This window comes from Saimiri boliviensis, chromosome 8, assembly GCF_048565385.1.
Source record: "Saimiri boliviensis isolate mSaiBol1 chromosome 8, mSaiBol1.pri, whole genome shotgun sequence".
NCBI lineage: Eukaryota > Metazoa > Chordata > Mammalia > Primates > Cebidae > Saimiri > Saimiri boliviensis.
Genome location: NC_133456.1, coordinates 45,974,192 through 45,984,029, shown reverse-complemented (window position 1 = coordinate 45,984,029; position 9,838 = coordinate 45,974,192). Strand labels below are relative to the sequence as shown.

The 9,838-nt window shown below is 41.2% G+C and overlaps 1 pseudogene; it reads left to right on the top strand.

Annotated features, from left to right (window-relative positions):
* Positions 1-6,704: 6,704 nt before the first annotated feature.
* On the top strand, positions 6,705-9,000 carry LOC101043705 (DNA (cytosine-5)-methyltransferase 3A pseudogene; annotated as a pseudogene).
* Positions 9,001-9,838: the final 838 nt, after the last annotated feature.

The following is a 9,838-nucleotide window of genomic DNA, read 5'->3' as shown; positions in this document are numbered from 1 at the left end:
CTTACAATGAGGTGATGCCATGAGGCATGATCTGACTGGATCCTGAATCCAGCCATGTAGTGTGCACTTCTTAATCCAGTCCTTGATCCTGGGACCAAACACTTAGGTTCCCCCTGTGGTTGCAGAGTTGGTTCATCTGGACATGCTCAGGACAAGTGACCTTCAACCTGGTGGTCCATGGCAACTGAAAACCTACTCACAACTTTGTTACATTAAACTTGAACCATATTCATCTGGTGCAGTTATAGTTTCAAAATAATTTGTTAAGATGACACTAATATGAGATTCTATTTCTATCCTGTTGATCTATACATCTATCTTTTTGCCATTTATGCACAAGACTTGTCATTAAGTTACCTTCATCAAGAGGTAATTTAATGAGGTACTAGTGGTCTTCTAAGTATTTTTTTTTAAAGACTGTTCATGGGCTTTGCACTTTTTACGTAAATTTTATAATCAGAGATAATACAGACTAGATCACAATATATTGATACTGTCTAAACAATGAAGGAGGAGGGAGAAAAATGTTAATTCTGAATTCAGTATCTGGTGAAAATACCTTTGAAAACAGTGGTGTAAAAAATACAATTTCACATAATTGAAAGCTAAAAGAATTTGTTAAAAACACACCTAAATTACCAGCAAAATGAAAAGGAATTTGTGAGTCTGAACAAAAATTATTCCACATAGAAACTTGGATCTATAGAAACAATTGTGAGTACATTATTTTCCTGCATGTGTCATTTTTCTCGGACTGCTTTTATGGCTTTTTCCCTTGGCTTCAGTTTTTAACAGTTTGACCATAATGTGCTTATAATGTGTGATTTTATTTCTATTTTTTCTCTACATCATTTTCTTAGCATGATTCAGCAGGTCACATTATTTTTCTTGAAACATTTTTCTCTCTGATGTTAAACTATATAGTTTCTATGGCTTTATTTTAAATTCACAAATTCTTTCTTCTGCCATCTCTACTCTGCTATTATGTCCTTTCAGGGAAGTTTTTATTTCAATCATTGTTCTCTTCCATTCTAGAATTTTCACTTGGTATTATAAGTTTTTATTTCTCTGATTCTTTATTTCACTAAGACTATATATTCCATTAAATACATTTACAATAAGAGTTTTAAAGTCCTTTTTGCTGGTTCTACATACATATACTCCTCCAATTTATGCCTGAAATATACACAGGATGGAATTATATGTATGGAACTTTTGGTTAGATGAACATATTAAAATAGGGTTGAATTTAAGAAGTACTTTTACTCTTCAGCAGTATATGGTGTGAAATTCATGATTCCTGTGGAGAAGCTATAGGTCACTTAGGAGCCAGCCTTGGGATATATTAAATGATGCCTAAGGAGTCCAATAGGAGATGGAAGAATATCAGAAGCAAGAGGATGGGAAAGTACTTTCTGAAGTTCAGCAGAGGAAAGAATTTTGAGCAACTCTCCAGGGTGGTAAATTTGCCCATGTCAAGAAAACTGATGGTGAGGATTCTAAAATAAAGGTAAAATGTTTCAGCTATCTAGAATGTGCTCGTAAGAAAAAAAAAAATTAACATTGCTGATTGCTAGAAGAAATCAATGCTAGATTAGTGGAAGTCAAGGAAAAGCTTTTCTGCATGCCTTCTTTGCTTTTCTTTCAATTTAATCTTGGAGGAATTCAAAGCAATGTAATAATTGAGAAGCATAAAAATGTTAGACAATGATGTAGAGAATACCCCAACCAGGCCTACCGTTTTCACAAATTCTCCTCATTTTAGGAAATTTGGGCAGGGTGAGATGCAGGGGTAGAGATAGGGCAGTGAGAGAAAAAGCCATGATTATTTCTTTAGAAATCTCTACATTTGTAAAAAAATTCATAATTTGTAAATTTCTTACTGGCTCTCTGATTTCTAAGTTTTCATATTTTGTTTTGTTTCTTTTTGCTTTTTAAAAATCTTAAATGGACAGTTATTTTCTTGGTTGAGACTCTTCTGTGTTTAAAATAATAGAATAATTTAAATGATTAGTTACAAATAAAAACGATTTTTGAGGTCTTGTAGAGATCAGTCAGGAGCAAGACAGGAACTAACCACATAAAGTGAGGATGAATAAAATGGGATTCTATGTGAATAAAATTGTTTTCCAATTGTACCTTACAAGTACATACTATTGTACTTCATTGGTGTATTTTGATCAAAGTAAAATTTGCTTTGCTAGGTAGTAATAACAGCCTAGGACTGTTTTAAATTAAACTGTTGGGCTTTATTGTTGCATTTGCTTATGAAGGTTGATATATATTTATGATTCCTCGGGAAAGTCTTTTTTTTTTTTTTCTCTCTTTCCCAGATCCAAGATGGCAATCTCTATTCTCCCTCTTTTTAATGAATGACTTTTTTTTTAAGTTTAATAACAAGAGATTTTGGACTTACATGGGGCTTTAAAACCTGATTCCCCATCTAGCCTGGGCCCAAGCCTTTGCCTCCTGTCCTTTTAAACAGAAAGACTAATGCACTAGAAACATGACATCCCCCTCATTGTAGCTTATCTTTGAATTCCTGCACATACAATACTTGTAATCCTGAAAACATTCTACTTACTTGTTTCATTTCAGGAAAAAAATAGTAATGTATACAGAAGGTTTTCTAAGTAGACTTCTAAGTTGTGATATACAATGAAGGATATTTGTTCATAGAATTGTTTTTGTTAAACATTAGAATTAAAGATTTAGAACCTAAGTACTTTATCATAGTTAAAAATTTCTGTGGTCTCTTTTTTAAAAAAATAATGGAAAACTCAAGTAGGAACAAATTATCTGAATGCAATAATAAGGAAAAACATTATTTTCAAATATTTAAATATAAGAAAAATTCAAAGCAAAATCTGTATAGATTTACTTTAATCACATTGATTATGTTTAAATACATTTACGATTCCTTGTTCTTTGTTTAGCAGCACCCTGACTAAAGCCACTGTGCATGTTTTTAACGTGCTGCTAGACAGAGAGAGAAATCAGTGATGCTGCCATAAACTTCACTGAGGAAGTTCTTGGTTTCAGCTCATGTGATTTGTCATCTAAACACTAATGTTCCTTTTTTGGTAGAGTCTATGGTTGGATATTAAAAACTACTTAAAAGATAAGTAGCTGATCACTATTACACGTTTACCAATTTTAAACTTGAGTTAAGTGCTTAACAAGTAATTTAAAAATCCTAGAAAAATTCTCCAAAGTGTCACTGAAACCAGAATGCTAAATAGTACCTCTCACAACAATAAAGAACTCTTCCTACCAGTTAGTACACTATAAAGTGAGAATTTTGTCACATTAGCATCAGAAAGCTCTGAAATGAAATGACTCTATGAGCCTTAATAATTTCTTGGCACAGATTTTATATCCATTGAGCATCATTTCCTTAGTCCCTACTTTGCCAGCTCCATGCATAACACTGAGGATTGTGAATGGAAAACAAACCTTGTGGCCTCAAAATTACTAAGCTAAAGGGAAAGGTCATGCCAGGAACAGCTTAGGGCATACCTGCCTCCCATTCTATTCAAAGTCATCCACTGAGATAGACGCACATCTGATCGCCTATTTTGGAAAGGCTAATCAGAAACTCACAAGAATGCAACCATTCATCTCCCACCTACCTGTGATCTGGAAGCCCCCTCCCTGAATCAAGTTGTCGTTTTTGTTGTTGTTGTTGTTGTTGTTGTTGTTGTTGTTCTGGACAGAACCAATGTACATCTTACATATATTGATTAGTGTCTACTGTCTCCCTAAAATGTATAAACCAAGCGGTGCCCCGACCACCTTGGGCACATGTCATCAGGACCCCCTGAGGCTGTGGCATAGGCGGCATCTGCAACATTGGAAAAATAAATTTTCTAAATTAACTGAAATCTGTCTCAGATATTTGAAGTTCACAGGACTAAAGAGTAAACTAAGCAAATCTTTGGCCTAAGGTGCCTCCCAATCCAGAAAAGGAGCTAGATATGTAGGTAAGTCATCAGCTGTATTATACAAAAGTGCATACAAAGGTAAAGCTGTAGAAAGGAAGCACTCAGTTTTGCTTAGGAGGTCTCTTTCTGCATCGTTCTCTACCTAGGAGTACAGACTTCTAGTTTTTCAGAGGAGGTAAATTTCAAGCTGTGTTTTGAAGGATAAGTAGGTTTTTAGTAAATAAGGTAGAGGGAGGGGATAGAAAAAAAAAAGGTTCAGGCAAGAGAAGCAGGCAAGATGTGTGTTAAGAAAAATTATGATACTGAGGGACTGTGTTAGAGGGAATTCCTGGGTTCGGCTGGGGTATTGGTCCCGAGGACAAGACTTCTGTCTCTGGCCAGCTAGGACTTTGTCTCTGGTTTTCCAGCCTCTGTCTCTTAGGGCTTTGTTGGGGGCAGCAACTTTTCCCACCTCTGGCCTTTGGAGGTGGGGGCTCTGTGACTCAGGGTTTTATAACAGTAACCAATCAGGTAAAGGATTCAAAGATCAATTAATCCAGAGAAATGTTGAAGGAACCCCTCTTATCGGACAAGAATAATAATGGGGAGGGAATAACTCAGGGGTAAAAGCTCTAGCAGCCCAAGCCTAATATACTGCTATGGCACACTTTTGGGTCCAGGAGTTCTATCTGAACTGTAGCATTCACCATGACACGGAGGCCCTCCTTTCCCTTTCTCTGGCTTAGAGAGGCCAAGAACTTGCAGCTGATCCTGTTACAATACATTATAGGATTTGTGAATACTTGTTATATCTAGAACATAGGGTACATATGTGATTCTGCAAATTATAGGCAGGATACATCACAAATGACATTCCAATATAAGATGTTTGGACTTTGATCTAAGATAGCAGAAACCAATACAAATTTAAGGAAGTATATCAATTTGATATAACCCTACTACTTTCTAACCCAGGGAGAGTAATGGTGACTACTTATTCTGTATATGCATGGCCCTTTACCTGATGCACAGAAGTTAATAAAAACCATGAGAGATAAATTCTTATTCTTCCTGAAATTTAGTTCAGGCAAATTATAGTGAATTCTGATAGAAAAAAAAGGAGGTGGAGAATTTTGCTTGCAATTAAGTATTTAAAAAGCTGGGGGCCAGGCACAGTGGCTCACCCCTGTAATCCCAGCACTTTGGGAGGCCTCGGCGGGCAGATCACAAGGTCAAGAGATCAAGGCCATCCTGGCCAACATGGTGAAACCCCGTCTCTACTAAAAATACAAAAATTAGCTGGGTGTGGTGGCACACGCCTATAATCCCAGCTACTCGGAGGCTGAGGCAGGAGAATCGCTTGAACCCGGGGGGGGCGGAGGTTGCAGTGAGCTGAGATCGCACCACTGCACTCCAGCCTGGTGCCTGGCGCCAAAGCAAGACTCTGTCTCAAAAAAAAAAAAAAAAAAAGTTGATTCATTCACACATGGTTGGAAAAGGTAAAATACTTCAGGTTTCTGAAAATTTAGTCATTGTAGCACTGACTTGCAATGGTAGTAGGAGTGGTAGGCCCAAGAGCTTATTCTAGTTGCCTCAGACTAGTCGAGATTTACTGCCAATGTGCCCTTCATCATATAAGGTTAGCTGAGTGTATTTCTGACTCTTATTTTGGAGTGGTCAGGCAAGGTACTGAAAAGGCAACTTGATGATATCAAAAGTGACCAGATGTTTAGGGATTATTTCCCATAAGTGCATCAAGTATATGCAGACATTCAGGGAAAATGATTTTTTAGGAGAAACAAAACAAAACAACAATAAACTGCACCTATCCTTTAAAGAGCACCCTTGAAAAATACTGGTTATTATTTTTGAGCACATGCAATGTTCCAGACATTTTTTAAGTGATTAGTTTTAAATATATTGTATATAATTATTGATATGATACAAACGAAATAGGTATGGTTTTTTTTGTTTTGTTTTGTTTTGTTTTTTTGTTTATTTGAGACGGAGTTTTGCTCTTGTTACCCAGGCTGGAGTGCAATGGCGCGATCTCGGCTCACCGCAACCTCCGCCTCCTGGGTTCAGGCAATTCTCCTGCCTCAGCCTCCTGAGTAGCTGGGATTACAGGCACGCGCCACCAAGCCCAGCTAATTTTTTTGTATTTTTAATAGAGACGGGGTTTCACCAAGTTGACCAGGATGGTCTTGATCTCTTGACCTCGTGATCCACCTGCCTCGGCCTCCCAAAGTGTTGGGATTACAGGCTTGAGCCACCGTGCCCGGCCGTAGGTATGGTTTTTTACACTTTTTTTTTTTTGCAAATGAGGAAACTGAAACACAGAAATTAAATTATCTCCTTCAAAGTCATAAAAGGACTAAGTTAAGATTGAAAGATTCACGGTAATATGGTCTATCTCCAGAGGCCATTTTTTTTTTTTTTTTTTTTTTTTTTTAAATGATGGAGTTTCGCTCGTTACCCAGGCTGCAGTGCAATGGCGCGATCTCGGCTCACCACAACCTCTGCCTCCTGGGTTCAGGCAATTCTCCTGCCTCAGCCTCCTGAGTAGCTGGGATTATAGGCACATGCCACCATGCCCAGCTGATTTTTTGTATTTTTAGTAGGGATGGGGTTTCACCATGTTGACCAGGATGGTCTCGATCTCTTGACCTCGTGATCCACCTGCCTCGGCCTCCCAAAGTGCTGGGATTACAGGTGTGAGCCACAGCGCCTGGCCCCAGAGGCCATATTCTTAAAAGCAGTTACATACTTAAATAGAGGACAATGATCACACTGAAATTTCAAACACAGTTGATAGCTATAATGCAAGGTATCACTGGCTTTACAAGTTGCTTATTGATCAGTCCTTTTATATCTAAAGCACGCAGTCTTTAATTTCTCTAGGGCAAAATGTAAAAACAAACAAACAAACAAAAAACAAAAAAAAACCTTCTCCATGTGAACGTGGGCTCTGCTTGGGAATTGTACAGAGAGACGCCTTACCCAGATGAGTGAAAGTAGGTTTCGTAGGGATGAGCAATATTATATACAAGGAGATTGTATACTTTCTACAACTAAAAATCAATGCATAGTTAAATAAGTTAGTGATAGAAACACAAGGCACAAATTATAACTGGTACCTTAGCGGTAAAACTATAAAACTTAGTGATTAATTACATCATTAATTTATAAAAAGAGTAAGTAGGTCTTGTGAGGACTGGATAAACTATGTTCTCGATGTAGAAGACTTTCCTCAAAAGAAACAGCAGGATTTAGGGATTTCTGCTGCCTGTTGGAAATCCAAGTGGAGATGTCCGATGAGTAGTTCTAGAACATGTCCTTGGTGAAAGAGTAAACTCTAGAATGGATCTGAAATGGGTAGCTACATGCCTATTTTGAGTGTTAGAAGCCATTAGGAATGGGAAGATTACCTAGAAACAGGTTGCAGAAGGAAGCAAAAGAATTCTGAGGAGCTCTGAGGAATGTCCTGGTATCAAAAGAAGATGGGAGTGGGTATTCGCAGAGAAGAGATTGAAAATAGTATTGTCTCATAGATACAAAAGAGGTCTAAAAGCAGGATGCTTTCAACCAAGTTTGACTGTGATTCAGCATTTTTTTTAACTAATTGCACCCAATATAAGATTGTGGGGGACCTTAGCAAGTGGCTCCCACTACGAGATCCTGTAGGTGGCCAGCAGCCGTGCTGGGAAGCTGTTCCCGGTGTACCACAACAGTGACGGGAGTGACATTGCCAATGTCACGGAGGTGCAAAACAAGCACATGATTGAATGGCCCTGGAGGGCTTTAGCCACAAGGTCGTGGAGCCACCGGAAGATGAAAAGAATCCCTACAAAGAAGTGTCCATGGACAGGTGGATGGAATCTGAGTCAGCTGCCTACACCCCACCTCCACCAGTCAAAAAGCCCCGGAAAGCACCACAGAGAAGCCCAGGGTCGAGGAGATCATGGATGAGCGCGCAAGAGAGCGGCTGGTGTCCGAGGTGCGGCAGAAGTGCAGGAACATCGAGGACATCTGCATGTCCTGTGGGAGCCTCCACGTCACCCTGGAACACCCCCTCTTCGTTGCAGGAATGTGCCAAAACTGCAAGAACTGCTTTCTGGAGTGTCCATACCAGTACCACGACGGTGGCCACCAGTCTTACCGCACCATCTGCCGCGGGGCCGCGAGGTGCTCATGTGCGGGAACAGCAACTGCTGCAGGTGCTTTGGCGGGGAGTGTGTGGACCTCTTGGTGGGGCTGGGGGCTGCCCAGGCCGTCAAGGAAGACCCCTGGAACTGCTACGTGTGTGGGCACAAGGGCACCCACGGGCTGCTGCACTGGCGGCGGGACTACTGGCCCTCCCGGCTCCAGATGTTCTTCGCTAATAACCACCACTAGGAATTCGACCCTCCAGAGTTTTACCCAGCCGTCCCAGCTGAGAAGAGGAAGCCCATTCGGGCGCTGTCTCTGTTTGACGGAATTGCTACAAGGCTCCTGGTACTGAGGGCCTTGGGCAGCCAGGTGGACCGCTACATTGCGTCCGAGGTATGCGAGTTCTCCATCACGGTGGGCATGGTGCGGCACCAGGGAAGGATCATGTACATCGGGGACGGCCGCGGTGTCACACAGCAGCGTATCCAGGAGGGGGGCCCATTCGATCTTGTGATCGGGGGCAGTCCCTGCAATGACCTCTCCATCGTCAACCCTGTTCGCAAGGGCCTCTGCGAGGGCACTGGCCGGCTCTTCTTCGAATTCTACCGCCTCCTGCATGATGCACGGACCAGGAGGGAGATGCCCGCCCCTTCTTCTGGCTCTTTGAGAATGTGTTAGTGACAAGAGGGACATCTCGCTATTTCTCAAGTCCAACCTGTGATGTTTGATGGCAAAGAAATGTCAGCTGCACACAGGGGGCCCACTACTTCTGGGGTAGCCTTCTGGGTGTGAACAGGCCGTGGGCATCCACTGTGAATGATAAGCTGGAGCTGCAGGAGTGAAGACTTTTACTACAGGCTCAAACTCCATAAAGCAGAGCAAAGGCTAGCATTTCCCTGCCTTCATGAATGGGAAAGAGGACATCTGATAGTGTGCTGATGGAAACCATGGTTCTATCTTCTGGAAACCAGCACAGTGCCTGGCATGTGGTTGGCGATCCGAGGGCTGGGTTGTTCATAAAGGACAGAAGATTCGGCAGAACCAAGCCTGCGTTGGGAGTTGGGTATTTGGTTTCCCTGTCCACTACACTGACGCCTCCAACGTGAGCTGCTGGTGAGGCAGAGACCGCCAGCCATCTGCCACCCCTGCGCTCCGCTGAAGGAGGATTTTGCGTGTGTGTAAGGGACATGGGGGCAAACCGAGGTAGCAACATCAAGTTAAACAAACAAAAACCACAAAACGTAATAAAACACCAAGAACGTGAGGATAGAGAGAAATATCAGCACCTAGAAGAGAAAAAGGATTTTAAAACAAAAACCACAGAGACGGAAATATGGGAGGGCATTGCCTTGTGAAAGGGGCTGGACATCATCTCCTGATTTTTCAATGTTATCCTTCAGTCCTATTTAAAAACAAAACCAAGCTCCCCACTTCCTCTCTCCCTCCCACCCCCGCCCCACGTCAGACATTTTTTTTTCTACTCTTTTCAGAGGGGTTTTCTGTTTGTTTGGGCTGTCTCTTGCTGTGACTGGAACAAGAAGGTTATTGCAACAAAAATCAGTAACAAAAAATAGTCACAATACCTTGCAGAGGAAAGGTGGGAGAGAGGCAAAAAGGAAATTCTATAGAAATCTATATATTGTGGGTTTTTTTCTGTACATCGTTTTTTGTTGTTGTCTCCAGCCTGATCAGATAGGAGCACAAGCAGGGGACGGACAGAGAGAGACACTCAGGCGTCCGCATTCCCTCCCAGCCTCTGGGCTGTC